Source organism: Sphaerodactylus townsendi, linkage group LG06, assembly GCF_021028975.2.
Source record: "Sphaerodactylus townsendi isolate TG3544 linkage group LG06, MPM_Stown_v2.3, whole genome shotgun sequence".
In the NCBI taxonomy this organism is placed as follows: Eukaryota; Metazoa; Chordata; class Lepidosauria; order Squamata; family Sphaerodactylidae; genus Sphaerodactylus; species Sphaerodactylus townsendi.
Window position 1 is genome coordinate 39,858,739 of NC_059430.1, and position 16,061 is coordinate 39,874,799.

Here is a 16,061-nt window from a genome sequence, read left to right on the forward strand (position 1 = left end):
TCTTTTCAGCCTGAAAAGTACATGGTTGCACTCAGCTTATCCAGCCAATTCTGGCAATATATAGTTTTCCCTTTTTGAAATTTTCGATGCACTGTATTTGAAGACACGAATACTCGAATCCACACCAACCTTCATATTGAGTCTTTGTGACTTCAAAACAGTTCATCGAATTTTTTTAAAAAGGGGAAGCTATATATTGCTGGAATTGGCAGGACAAACTGACTACAACCATGTACTTTGGGGGCTCACAAAGTGCCCAGGATCAGAGCCTGCAGAGCAAACATCTGGGGTAACATTCACCAAATATCGTGTTTCCCCGAATATAAGACAGTGTCTTATATTAATTTTTGCTCCCCAAGATGCGCTATGTCTTATTTTCAGGGGATGTCTGGTTTTTCTGTGTTCTGTTCGTCGGGCATGCTTCCAAACAAAAACTTTGCTATGTCTTACTTTCGGGGGATGCCTTATATTTTGCACTTCAGCAAAACCTCTACTATGTCTTATTTTTCGGGGATGTCTTATATTAGGGGAAACAGGGTAGCTGCGTGCTTGGAGAATCCCTGAAGCACAAAATGTCAGGTGCAAGAGCTTTAAACTTGGGCTTGAAAATGGCAGGTTGGGAAAATGCCTCTTTCTCCTGTGATGCCTTTTTTTGAACAAAAAATTAGGAGGCAGCTTTTTTAAAGATGCCTCCAGGACATCTTACTTGTGTTGTGCATAATGGACCAGTGTTAGTTAAGTCTTACCAAAATCTGCACATTAGGGATTCACATTAAAACAGCCAGTAATACTCAGAAATGTTAGGATCTGTCTGTTATTACCAGCCAGGTTTCTTACCAATTAGCAGACTTTCAGGCATATCTAGCGACACAAGAGGATTTCATTGATAGCTTTTTCTTTCCAAAGTGTTTATACCAAGCACTTTGCTGGCTCACTGGCTTATAGAAAACTTTAATTCTGTGTACATAGTGGTTCCTGTTTGTTCCAACTTAGTTTGTTTCTTGGTTCTGGTTATTCAGTTTCAGTTTAACCTTTAATGGCATAAAGGTTCTGGTTATTTTGTTTCTTGGTTTTGTGCCCCCTAGAAATTTTGCTTGTGCTCTTTGGCACAGATGTGGCTCTATAGACTTGGAAGGGATACAGGGGAATGATATACTCTGCTTCCTCTCCAGCTGTTTGCAGTGGCATCCTGGGATTAGAAGAGGCAAATGTTTTGCTTGTGCCCCCTAGAGGTGGAGATAAAGGCAGATGCTAAATTTGCCCTTCACCCATGCCAGACACTGAAATCAGTAATACACAGAGACAACAGTGCCATGACAGCACAGTTCCATTTAATTGCAAAATATCTGTGGGCTAGGATCACGAGGCTATATATAATGTCATTGAATGGCCAGGGGTATTGCAGGGGCAGGTGGCCAGCTTTGCCCTCACCCGAGTCCATTTCCTGCATGTCCATCATGCCACTACTAAATATGATGCTTGCCCTGTGGCATTTTATTGATCATTGATATATTGTGTTGCCCATTCAGCCATTCTGTCTACTTTCTTGGAGGGCCTTGGAAAACAAGTTCCTCCCAGTCCAGGGAAAGTTTTCCAAATCTGGCAGAGAGGCCTTAGAGAAGGGCTGCAATGCTGATAATTTTTGGAGGGTGCGGGAGAGAGTGGTACAGATGGAAATGTGTTTCCAAATAAGTAGAAACAACAACAAAACAAATACAGTGGAACCTCAGTTTTCATTGCCTTCGGTTTTCATCGGTTTCGGTTTTCATCAATTTTTTCAGTGAAAAATTTGTCTCGGTTTTCATCAATTTGCCTCGGTTTTCATCGATTTGCAGTAAGGTGCAGGGGTTTGTGGAGAAAAATCACCCAGACAAAGCTGTTGCAGGCCGTGTCTGCAACTTGTTTAATGACAATGTCTTGCCCCCATTTCAGACGAATCTTAAAGAGGCGTCAGAAATAGACCTCTTTGGACAGCTTTCTGGTGCGACATTGGTCCACTGGCTCTGAAGCTGGTCCTAATGTAATTGTTTGTTACTGTTTTCAGCATTAAACACTATGTTTATTCACCAAAAAATGTGTTTTTGGTATGTTTTTTGGAGTGCCTAGAACAGATTAATTGGATTTACATTGATTCCTATGGAAAAGTTTGCCTCGGTTTTCATCGGTTTTGGTTTTCATTGATTCTTTTCAGACAGATTACCAATGAAAACAGAGGTTCCACTGTAGCTTAAAATGTGTTGTCAAAGGTTTTCGCACCTGGAATCAACTGGCTGTTGTGGGTTTTGCTGCCCAAGGATGGGAATATGAGCTCGAGGGTGCAGAAAGACAGCACAGACAACCACCTTTTGTGGAATAAAATTTGGCCACAGCCTTTTACTTGGTATGCTGGCTGAAGAAAACAGAGGCGCAGGATAGGGGATGGATCTGGCACTGGGCAGCACATCTGCTATCCCCCAGTGGCCACTGGGCAGCACATCTGCTGTTTCCCAGTAATAATCTTTCCCCAGCCCAAAGCATGGGGGAAAAACCAACACCTGGAGCAGCAAGATAGTTGGAGCCATCTGGGTGCTGGCCTCTGGATGAACTCCCCTTGCTGCCAGGGGGCACGAGCCACCCTCAGCCCTTGCCTGGGCATGCAGTACACATGATCACGACCACCCCCCAGCCTCTTATGGAGGCCCTCACCAAAAGGGGAGGCCCAGCACACAGACTCTTCCTCCCCTGAATGGATGGATCAGTCCCCTTGTGCAACCCGCCAGGCTATGACGAATGAATGTAAATAACAATGAAGCCTGACAAACAATAGGGCAACACTACAAGGTCAAACAACGAGGCAGGGTGGGTGGGAGAAGCCATTGTAGCTTGAGCAGAAGAGAGGAACGGGAAGGCCCGGCCTGCCCTTACAAGGCCATGCCCTGCCCCCTCCACCTACATCACATGCTCATGCCGGCAGCAGAATGGCCCTGCCTGCTCGGCTGGACACCGGTGCCAAGCCCGCCCCTCTCCCTGCTCACTCCCAAGGTAGTTCTCAGTCACGCTCTCTGGGCTGTGTGGCCATGGTCACACAGGCCACATTGTTTTTGGTTCTAACATTTTTGCCTGGCATCTTCAGAGGCATGTCACAGTAAGATGTGTCTCTCTCTGTGGCAGTGTTGTTGGGAATTTATTTTGTCCATCTCTTAGGTGGAGGAGGGGGATGAGGTGCATTTCATGTATCCAGGTAAGAACTCATTTGCGTATGTCCTGCTGGTTTGAATGTGTGTGACTCATCTCAGAAATCCAAGTGAGGTGAGGCGGGGGAGGGAGGGAGGGAGGGAGGCCGAAATAAGTTTGTATCAACAGGTAGATTGAGTGGCAAGCCATAGATGCAGGTGAAACTTTAGGAGCTAAAACTACCAGACCACAGCCACAAACAGCACTGACATGTTTTGTGGCCATCTCTAAAACAAAAGATGCCCATATTGGAATGAGTAATATCAATAAATGCACACGAGTGAAGCCAAAGAACCTTGAGCACAGAAAACTCATGGTAGAGCTGCTCTGGGAATGATTGCGCAAGAGCTTTTTCAACAGTTTATAGAGGCCATTTATGAATGCAGTGGCCATTCTCCCCCCCCCCCCCCCCAAATACACACACACTTCTTTACAGTGCCTGCAACCTCCATTTGGGTTAAAACACCTTACAGAGAGTTGGGGTTTTTTTTTAAAGAAGCCTCTCTGAGCCTCCTGAACTACTGACCTGAAATGTGGGTTGAACTGCTGCTGCTGTGTGGGTAGGAAAAGGTGGGGAGGAGCAGGAAAATCCAAAACAGGCTTGAAAGCACTGAAATTGGGGAAATCCCCCTTTGACTAGTTTCAGAAACCCCAAAGACAGCATTCTACAATGTACCACAATGTACTTATTTATTTAGATACTCTCTTTTTAAAATATCCCCTCTCCAATAGTTGTTCAAGGTGGTTTTGAAAAAAACTTTAAAATCACAATATATCATGGAAGACAACCCCCAAAACAAAACCTCAAAGAGCAGCATAACATTCCAGTACATAAAGCCATATAATTGGATAACCTAGGGAGCTGAAGCCTCAAACCACATCAGCTAAAACCTTTTAGCTCTAAAATGATAAAAAAATCTAATCATATTACAAGCAAACAAAAAAACCAACCTGACAAGAGCTGTCTTCAGATCAAAACAAATCTGAAAAGTCAAAATCTATAAACCTTCCAAAGGGTCAACATGCATGTAAACTAGGCCCAAAAGTTATATAAAAGAAGCTTTGGCTTGGTGCTTGGAAAGTTACAGGTTTGGTGCCAAGAGGGCTAAGGGAACCTCACTGATAAGACAGTGGAATTGAGATGGCATTTTTCCATATGGCTGTCCCTCATGAGGGGGCTGTGGACGATTACCTTAACACTCTAGCAGGCTTGCATGACATCCAGTAGTCCTTTAAATACCCAGGTCCTAACACTGTTTGGGGTTTTCAAGGTAAGAACCAGTACCTTGAATTGGGATTAGATGTCTAGTGATGACCTTTAAACCCCAGTGAAATGTGTTGCCTGAAACCCATACCTGCCAGAAGTTGGACTTGCTGATGTTTCTGAACCATCTGAAGGCAGCTGTGTATAGATAGCATTGCATTAATCTTATCTGGAGGTGACCAGAGTTAGGATAACTGTGACCAAATCCCACTTCTCAAGAAGGGGCTGCAGCTGGTGAACTCACTGAAGAAGTTGGTAAAAGGTGCTGTGTACAACAGTTGTGATGTGGGCATCCATCTGCAGGTGGACAGCATTCCCCCCCCCCCCCAACTGTTTAATAGAGAGTACAAACTTGTCCAGCGTAGCCTGAATCACCATTCCCTAACCAACAACACTTCAATCTAATCTGTATTGAGCCCCTGTCAGGGCAACTTCTCCTTCCTCCAGAGATGGGAGGTTTATAGCTTCCTCCAGAGCTGGGAGGCTGTTTCCACACAGTCAAAATATCCTGGGTTGAGCAAGAAAAATATCCCTGTGCAGCCAAGAATTCCACACAGTTCCCGGTGCTAAAGTGGCCCTGCCCCAGTGTTGCCCTGCAATATTTCCTTTACTCTGGGATTTTAAAAAATCGCCAGTTTGGAGGTTCTTTTTTAAAATCCCAGTGTGACCCTGCTTGTGCCTGCTACCATGTAACAACCCATTGGGAGCAGGACCGGTTTATTTCCCCCACCCAGCTGCCTGATCTCCCTGTCTGACATTCATTCAAACTGACGCTCAAAAACAACAGCCAATCAGAATGCGGGACACTGGGCATGCTCAGATATGCTTCTGAAGTAAATACAGAAGTCTCGGGCTCGTGCGAAAAAAATTGGAGTATTTCCTCCCGGTTTTCAATGGATTCCTTCAAAAAGTGGGCAGCCATGTGGACGGGCACCCTTGGATAAAATAGACCCAGGTAAAAAAAAAAAAGATGGTGAACAGGTATAATTTTGCCGTACGGAAATGCCCATCTATTGCCTTTGTTAAAATTTTACTTTGGATTCCCTTTCTCTGTACGCCTTCATTTCCTACTGGAGATTCAATTAAAATACTTAGTGCATCTGAATGTATTTGAATGTTCCACATAAGTAATATTCCTACCCAAAGGAGGTTGCAAATAATGCTATTTTCATCTGTAGTATATTTCAGATGCATACTGAATTTCAGATGCAGACTGAATTTGGGGTTGGGGGAGATGAAATATCTTAAAATTGTTATAAGAAAAACCAAAATGATTAGAAATATATATAGCTAGGAGAGAAAGTGGCAGGGAAAATGCTAAATGTTAAAACAGCGGATATAGTTACATCTTGAAATGATGATTTCAACCAAATGCATTCATGAGATATTTCTCCCATTTTCTGGAATGTACTGAAAAATGAATTTTGCAGCTATTTCACCCTATCAGAAGGCATAGTTGGGTACATCACATGAAAGCATACCCTGCAGGGCCACAAAAAATGTGTTCTGATTCCAGAAAAGGAAATGAAGGTTGTATTTTTGTGGGTTCATTTATAGGACAGTTTCCAGCAGGAGGTTTGACAAAATGTTTGCAACTTAAGAGGGCAAGCTGAAATCTGCTGGTAGCACACCAGGGACTCAAACATCACATATTTGATGGGAATTATCATGCTTGTTAGCTGCAAGATATAGTCTGAGGAGTGCGTGTGTGCAATATATATGTGTGCTTGTACATTTGCCTGTGTGAGAAGGAAGCAATATTAGCTCTTCCATGCTCCTAGGCCAGGGAAAGCAGGCTGAAGTACAATTGTTGTCCCGTCTCCCTTTCAAATCTTTAGTTTCTGTGAGCTCTCTAAGAATGCAGTATTAAAATTGCAGATTGTTGCTGTGGAAACAAATTGTAAACACCTTCTGGAACCTCAGCTTTGATGCTGGAGCTGGAGTGGTGGCAGCAAATTGTTTATTTTTGTACCATTTTCGATCAGAGGCTCTCTGAGCACAGCAGCAGTTTTTGTGAATTTAACCTCTCCTGACAGATCACAATGGACATATTCGTCTAGTGGGGAGACAATGCCATCAACACAGAGCATTTTCACTTTTCATAGCTGCTGCTGTTACTTGATTCAAAGCAGTGATAGATCATTGTGTGAGGCTCCAGTAATGTCACACATTCATTCATGGAGGTTGCTGTTTTGCTGCTGATTAAAATACATGTGACTGGTGCTTCGCTTCACTGTCCCAAGAAACTTGTTGAGGAGTGGAGAGGAAAGGCAACTGCCCACCTGTTACAAATGGCTTCTTCAAGTATTCATGCGCACAGGTGACCTTTTCCAGGTTCCCAAGCAGACTCACAGGTGAAAGCCTCCTTCTCCTCACATAATCAAGCCAAATTCTGGTCCTGAGGGAACAATGTCTGGTTGGGAGAGAAAGAGCAGTGAGGGTGAGGGAGTTGCGTTTAAAAGTCTCCACTGTCATAAAGCAATAGTAGCATCGAGTTCAACAGAGCTATATATGTTTATTCTAGCATAGTGTGTATCTGCCATGCTTCAGGCCATCAGTGAAGAGCTGGGCATGTTCCATGTCAGGTACTGTGTAGTATAAGCCGGTGGATGCACTGGTTGGGACTATCAGTTCAGAGAGCAAATGTAAAGGTGAATTTTTGTGGATGGGTGGAGAAAAGGGACAGCAAAGTCCCTGGGGAAAAGAAGAGGATGCCACCAACTTGCTTCATTCTGCCCGTGAAGGCAGTGATGGTTCAAAAGTAGGAGCCCCCCTCTTCCTTTGAAAGATTAAACTGTTATAACAAAATGAACACTGAAAACCCATCTGGAGCATATTGTGTGCTCTCACTGGAACACAATTTAGCCTCAAGAGAAGAGATCCTCTCGATCTGCAACAGGCAAGGTTTGTTTTTTAAAAAGGGAAATTAGTCATTTCCTCTTTTCTCAACCACTCTCTAAAATATGCACACGAGATGTGCTCAGGTGAGGTATTGTGGGGAAAACCTAAAATCCTCATATTATTTTATGATATGAAATAAATGTTCCAAAGTGGAGGCGTGGCAACAATAGCAAGGATATGAATCAAACTGCAGCTCTACCAGACTGGCAAAGTGCTCACTAAAGGACTTCTAATGGCAAATATTTCTTTGCTCCATTTTTTCCCCAAAGGCTTGTCAGTGAATTTTGTCACAAATGAAGTCTGTGGCTGACACCTTGGTGAAAATATTCTGATGCCCACCCTGAGGCCTTCAGCATTATTAGAAAGTATTGCTGTGAACACCTGTAGTGATTATAGCTCCAGCCGAGAATGACAATAAGCCTATCACTAGAACAGTCCTTGCCAGATATGAGAGTGTCTGTGACAAATAGATCCGGTGGAGATAAATAAACCTTTCCATATGTGTCTTACTTGGATTAGTCTTATCTCCAAGATGGTGGGTATAATATAGCTTGTGTAGGTCCACTGAAAGTTTTAAGGTCTTAAATAGGGCCAAACTGTACATGACACTGGAGTTTCATCATGACTGGAACTTCAGGTTGCCAACCTCCAGGTGGTAGCTAAAGATGTGCCACTTTTACAACTGATGTCCAGGCTATAGAGATCAGTTCACCTGAGAAAATGGCCGCCATGGAAGGTGGAGGAGACCATAAGTTTTCAGGATGGAATTGTACTATAGTTGGTGCAACTGAGACCATTTATGCACTTGTGGGCTCAAGTGTGCAAATGGCCTCAGTTGTCCCAACTATGGTCCAGTTCCATCCTGCAAACAAGGAACGTTTACAAGTCACTGAATATCCTGCACAACAGGAAAAATGAAGGACTGTGGATTAGAATAGTGATTTCTATTCCTTGCCTTAGTTCTGAATTGTCTCGACTTTCTACCTTTACGTGCATGGCATCTATGGTTTACAGATTTGTAAACTGTCCAAAACAGCTCTCACACTGGAATGTCCTAACACATTATTTTAGAAATCAATTGGTTAGAAAACGTGGGTCACTTGAGGGTGAGTAAGAATAGTAGAGAGGGGTTGTGGAGATGGGAAGATAGAGCAGCACAGCAGAAATCAATACAGGCAAGAATGAAGAAGGAGACAAAGAACTTGTTCATTGAGGGCCATTTTAAACACAAATGTCAGGGATTGAAGGTGGGAGGTTATAAAAGGTTTGAAGATAAAGGGCTGAGTTTTAAGAAGGATGTCTTAAGTTGCAGGGAGTTAAAAAGAGATTTTCTAAAAAGGGTTTCCTTCTGGCAAGAGAAAGAACAGAGCGGGCTATAAATCCATGCTGAGGGTCCCCAGCCATGTCAACAAATCCTTTTGATTGATATTATCAGAGGCAGCCAACAGATCTAAAAGAATCTGTATACACCCTTGACCTTGCATGTTGCCGCCATTGACTAATGGAACCAGGAACTGAGTCAAAAGGCAATAACAACATTCTGTGCTAAATACAGTTATTCTAGAGAGCTCAGCCCTGCAGAAGATGATCATGGAGCAGAGTTATTTTTCAGACTATTGTTACATTTACAGCAAGGGGTCTTTGAAGTGAGAACAGGAAACATGAGGCAGCTTCTAAGCGAGATCAGATAGGGGGCATGTGGCTTTGCTTCATTCACAGTGTACTTAAACTCTGGCAGATCTGTTCTGTTTTTCACATCCTGGTATTTTTGGGTGGAAGGATTTATGGACTGGACAGGCATATCTCTCCTCATCGTCCATGTGTGGCAGAGAAGCTGGATTCAGCACATGCCTTGGAATATGGGCAGAGTGTGATATTGCTTACTACAATTGTCTTTGTGATGATAGATTTCAGTGGACATGGAAACACAGAGCTGGAAGGTCCTTCAATTGTCATCCACTCCAACCCTCTGCACAACACAGGAAATTTATAGCTACCTCCTCCTCCCACTTCCCCTATGACTTCTATGCCTAGAGGAAGGCAAAAAACCTTCAGGGTCCCTGGCTAATTTGGCTGGGAGGAAAATTTCTTCCATATCCCAAAGGGGCAACTGGCATTACCCTAGGCATGTAAGAAAGGGTCGTAAGTGCTGAACACTGACTCATCCCTTCCTGCCCTCCCTTTCATGATCTCTCTAGGTTCACAGGATGAACATTTCTGTCAGATGGCCATTTTGCCTCTGCTGAAAACCTCCGAAGGAGGAAAGCCCACCACCTCCGTTGGAAGCCTGTTCACCCAAGGAACCACTACAACTGTCAGGAAGTTTAGCCGAAAACTCAGGTGGCGAGCAAGTGGCAGCAGGCAAGTGGATGGCGAGCAGCATCAGGCAGGCAGAAGCTGGTGGGCGGGGTATGGGGGCAAGGAGTGGCCAAATGGGCCCCCACGTCACCCTCACAAATGATGCCTGGGGCTCCCTCTTTCCCCTATATGTATGCCACTGCCCTCACCATCTTTATTTCCCTCCTGTGGACATGTTCCAGCTTGCCAACATCCTTCTTAAACTGCAGTGCCCAAATCTGAATGCAATACTCCAAGTCAGGTCTAACCAGCGCAGAGCAAAATGATACTATTGTGTGATCAAAGCACAATACTTCTGTTGATGCAACCCAAAATTGCATTAGCTTTTTAAGCTACTGCATCACATTGTGGACTTGTGTTCATATTTAGACTCTTAGATCCTTTTCACATATACAAGTTCCCCAACCTATAATTATGTGTTTGATTTTCCCTACCTAAATACAGAACTTTACATTTAACTCTGTAAAAATTTACATCTATTTATTTTTATTTTTACATATATCTCTGTTGAAATATCCCTAGTGAGGGACAGCAACTGAAAGGGTTTAACCAGTACTTGAACAGGAGTTTCTGCCTTGCTCGGGCCTGCAACACATTCTTGCAGGAGCATCATGTTTTCAAGTATTGTGATGTTGCATTGGTATATCAGCATGAGTAATCATATTTTTTTAGATACAGAAAGGATTGGGTGATAACTTGGAACAAGATGTCTTTGATCTTAAACACTCTTTGAGAATTGAATTACTCAATCTGAATTAAGCAAGAAAAGTAACTATTGTAGAACTGGAGGGAGAGAATGCGGTGTGATGTGAACATCTTTCCCTGCAGATAGTGTTGCCATGCACTTATGTTCAGAAATCCATTTCCAGAGAGAAACAAAATTTGTCCACCTCCGTGAAATTCTGATTTTTGTAGTTATTTATATCTCAGTTTTTGCCTCCCAAATCTTTCCTGGATCCCTTGTTTCCTGCAGCCAGTTCACACAATGAGACAGGTGTGATGTGAAAGTGGGTTGAGAGGATTCATGTAAAGCAAGCAATCAAGTTTGTTTCCAGACATTCACAATTCAGAACTCAACCAACATTTATCACATCAGTGCACACACCGGTTAGGTGATGCTCTGTTCTTATTTATTATATGTAGAGGATGCCTATTCACAGTGGCTCACAAAGTAAAACATGATAAAACCCTATGTGGATATAAAGTATTTTCAAACCACAGCCAGCTTATGACGACCCCAGCAAGGGCCTTTCGAGGCAAGTGATTAAGCAGAGGTGGTTTGCCATTGTCTTCCCCTGCAGAGTGGCCTTTTGAGTACTGACCCTGTTTAACTTTCAAGACCTGACAAGATCGGTTAGTTTAGGTGGATAGCATAAAAGACCATGGATGGCATAAAACCCTTAAAAATTAACAAATCATAAAACCATATGCACCTTGAAGTTGCTTCTGATGTATGGCAACGTGACGAATTATTGGCCTCCAACATGTTCTTTCATCAACAGCTTTGCTCAGATCTTGCAAACTGGAGGCTGTAGCTTTCTTGACTGAGTAAATCCATCTCACGTTTGGTCTTTCTCTTTCCTACTGCCTTCAGTTTTTTTTCTTTCCAGTGATTTTTGTCTTCTAAACAATTGATAGTCTGCAATATTGCATGCCTTCAAGGTGCAGCCAATCTATTGCATACCTTCAAGGTGCATGCCTTCAAGGTGCAGCCAATCTATGGCAACTGCAGCCTTCAAGGTGCAGCCAATCTATGGCAACTGTAGCGAGGGGCTTTCAAGGCAATTGAGAAGCAGAGGTGGTTTGCCATCGCATTCCTCTGCAGAGCCTTCCTTGGTGGTCCTTGTTTAAATGCCTGGGAAAATAAAATAAAAAGAAACATTTTAACCTGGCATCTCAGAAAGAATCAAGTAAATTGCAGGCAAGCCTCAACCAGGAGGGTATTCAAATGGCAGTTCCCATTTAGTTTATCATCTTTATGTGTTATGGCCAAGGGAGATGCTGAGCACAGGACAAGATCCTCTACATCTGTCCATGTGGATGTGACTGTGTGCATGGCGTTGTCATGTACTGAATTCAGCCTGGATAGATTTGGCACGCATAGGTAGATTTTTGCGCATTTGCCATGGTGTAGTCAGAGTGGAGCATACAGAGGCAATGTGTCCGACATTGCTAAAATTTGGTATAGGCTGAGCCTATCATATCCACCACACGATGAAATGGTCATCATGGGGATAGATCCTCAACAGAACAAAAGAATAGCCATGTTGGATCAAACTAGTCCAATATCCTATTTCCAACAGTGGCCATGCACAGGACCTAGACATAACAGCCCACATCAGTTGATTAGTCTGCAACATCTGGCAAATGAATTCTGCCTCTGAACCAGGAGGTCCCATTCAGTTACTGTAATGTACAGTCAATGATATATCAGTTCCCATATGCATCCACCCTCCTCATACCTGTCGTAAGTCAGTAACCATCACCACATCAGTGAGCTCCTCAGATCAACTAATCATTACATGAAACATGTTCTTTTGCTTGTCTTGAATCTACTGCCAGTCAGTTTCATAAGTGATTCTGAGAGAGGGAGAAATCTTGCATAATTTTATATAATGCCTCTTCTTTTTCTAAACTAAAAAGTCTCAGATGTCTTAGCTTTTCTTCAAAGGGAAGGTGCTCCAATGCTGTGATCGTTCTAGTTAACCCCTTTCTGTACTTTCCCTAGCTCTTCAATATTCTTTTTGAGGTGCAGTGACCAGGACTGAACACAGTATTCCAAACATCACACCAGGGGTTGCGATATAAAGGCAGTACTATACTGGTAGTTTGAATCCCCTTTCTAATCATCCTTAGCATAGAGTTTGCCTTTTTGTCACAACATGGTAAGTGTGGATTGAGTTACAAATTCTGTAACAATAGAAGTGATCAGATGGCCACCTGAGTCTGCCTCCAACACTGCTTACATTCATATTCTGTTGAAGATGCAATGGTAAAAGACATTTTTCTTCCTCACACAGTCCTATTATGCATGGAATGCTTACCTAGGGGCTCTTAGTTGCACAATGGGGCTGTAGTGTAGCCACCTCACTTGTTTTTGTTTACAAAAGGAGGCATTCACTGCCTGCTCCACAGCTTGCTTGCTAAAGTCTCAACAGACCTCTGCTTTTCCCGGTCTTCTTAACTCCACCTATCAGCTCCCTCTTCAAGGCACAAATCTCGTCACACCTGGTGGCTTCAAGATTGCTGACTTTGTTAAAGCCCTTTAAATTGCAGTTATTGCAGTTATATTGCAGTTATATTGATATTGTAGCCTCTTTCCAAAAATAGTTGAAAAGTTGGGAGTACAGTAGGCCCATCTTTATTTTTATTTATTTATTTATTTTTGAGTTTTTTTTATACTGCCCTACCCCCAAAGGGCTAACCTAACAGGGATTCTAGGCTCCAGGTGTGGCCTGGGAATCCCCTGGAATAACAGCTCATCTCCAGACAACAGAGATCAGTTCCCTTGCAGAAAATGGACTCTTTTGCACTATACCCCACTAAAGTCAGTGTTTTTCCCAGGCTCCTCCCCTAACTCTCCAGGAATTTCCCAACTTGGATAATGCCAGCTTGGATCTGGCAACACTACCCCCCCCCCTCCCAATTGCCTGCTGGTAGCAAGGGCGGACCTGACAACCCTACAACAAAAACAGCTTGGCTGGCTCTGTAGCTGACCTGCAAAGAATGGGAATCAGGACTTTGGAAGGAAAATAAGATGTAATGAGATAGGAAAAGTGGCATTTATTTAGTTTTCTGTTTCCATCCCCCTTCTAGAAGGTAGCAAAAAAGCCACATTTTAAGTGTAGACATAAACATATAATTAATATCAGTTTTTAAGTCTGGGAAATGCTTACGTTTGGTATACCAAACAACACAAAACACTCACCAATGGCCAGTTGATATTAAGTGTATTACATATAATGTGATATAAAGTGCACCTGTGTGATACAAATATACAAACTCATCAACAGACAAACATGCACTGAGTAATACATTGACATTTGATAACATTGATATCAGTTGGCCATTGGAGAGTTTTTTGTGTTGTTTGGTATACTAGTAGGTTTCACCTCTCCATTTTTTGAGGATTGACAATGCTTAACCGTTGGTTCTTTGGCACACTGTGTTAGGAGGGAATTCCTGAGACTGGAAGCAGCCACCAATACTACGATGACTCTTGAACAATTATTTATTTTGAATATTTATATGCCACCCCTCAATACAGATACTTCGCAGCGTAGCTTCCAATATTAAAAAATAGCCAGCAGCAACAAACAGGCTAATAATGCACAGTACTTTGGAGAAAATGGTAAAACATCCCAGTAACAAACACACTTTAAGCAGCAACAGCAAGAACAAACCCACTACAGACTCCCAAAAGAATTAATACCGTATATACTCGTGTATAAGTCGACCTGCATATAAGTTGAGGCACCTAATTTTACCGCAAAAAACTGGGAAAACGTATTGACTTGCGTATAAGTCGAGGGTGGGAAATGCAGCAGCTACTGGTAAATTTCAAAAATAAAAATAGATACCAATAAATTTACATTAATTGAGGCATCAGTAGGTTAAATGTTTTTGAATATTTATTTCAAAGAAAAACAGTAAACTAGCTCTGTAAGTGGAAAAGAGCGTCAGCAAGAACAACATGGTCTCAACAATAACTTTAAAAGTACAAAAACCTTAGCTCAATCAGCAACCAAGCTAAAACACAAGAGTTAAAATCCTTCAAAACTGGATTTTTGGTCAGGGGAGGAATGTTTATATTAGCAGTACCAAATTTCAGAGTACCTTTAGGAGACCCTCTTGATGATACCACCCAGGTTTGGTGAAGTTTGGTTCAGGGGGTCCAAAGTTATGGACCCTCAAAATGTAGCCCCATCTACTATTAGCTCCCATTGGAAACAATGGGGGATGGAGTACCCCCTTTGGGGGTCCATAACTTTGTACCCCCTAAACCAAACATCACCAAACCTGGCTGGTATCAGCAAGAGATTATCCTGATGATACCATCCAGGTTTGGTGAAGTGTGGTTCAAGGGGTCCAAAGTTATGGACCCTCAAAATGTAGCCTCATCTACTATTAGCTCCCATTGGAAACTATGGGGGATGGGGGACCCCTTTTGGGGGTCCATAACTTTGGACCCCCTGAACCAAACTTTACCAAACTTGGCTGGTATCATTAGGAGTGTCACCTGATGATACCCTGAAATTTTGGTGACACTAACCTAAAAACTGCACCTCCCGGCGGCTGACAAAGTAAAAACCCTAAAAAAAAATTTAAAATACACCTCACTCGCGTATAAGTTGAGGGGGGCTTTTACAGCGCAAAAATGTGCTGAAAAATTCGACTTATATGCGAGTATATACGGCTAATACCCATCTTGAAGGGCTAGGGTCTGCAACCTGTGGCTCTCCAGATGTTCATGGACTACAAATCCCATCAGCCCCTGACAGCATGGCCAATTGGCCATGCTGTCAGGGGCTGATGGGATTTGTAGTTCATGAACATCTGGAGAGCCGCAGGTTGCAGACCCCTGTATGGGATTGCGCTGAATCTGAAACCCTTCTTCATTTCCCTGCTCATCCAAACTTGAACAATCAGTTTTAGAAGGTTTTATTTTGTTAGCTTCATTCTTCCTAATTGCAGCTGAGAAGTATAATACGAGAAAACAGTCATATGGTACAAATACATGGTGCTACTTTCAAAGTAGAAATTTCTAGAAACCATGAGGATCAGGAAAGGGCCAAGGCAGCACACTCCTGGTGTAAGCCTATTGAAGGTGATGTGGTTAAATCAGGGCTGAATTTGTCTCCTTGTGCAAAGCGTAGAGAGAAAAGATAAACAGAGCATACGTTGTAAAATATTAACCTCCCTATTTAAACAGACTGGCAGCTCATAACAAACAGCAGCTGTTCACTTATAAGGCTTGCAAGAGGCAAAGGAGTTCAGTATGCCAGGGTGGAGAGAAGTAGTTTCTTGTAAAAATATATAAAATTTTGAGGGATACAGTGAAATCTGAAGACTCATGTCTGCATCTCAGTTTCCTTCAGGTAATTTGTAAATATCAGGTTAAAATTGTCTTCTTTCTGATCCACCCAACCCCCTGAAGAATCCAGTTTTATGAATGTGGGGTGACTTTTCATCAGAAAAGAATTTCATTAGTTTTGCAAAAATGGTGCTACAGATCATTTACTAATCTGCTAGGAAACATTGGCATCAATAATTAATACCAAAATGCACTTGTTAAATAAATGAACAAAGCATATTCTGTTGTGCA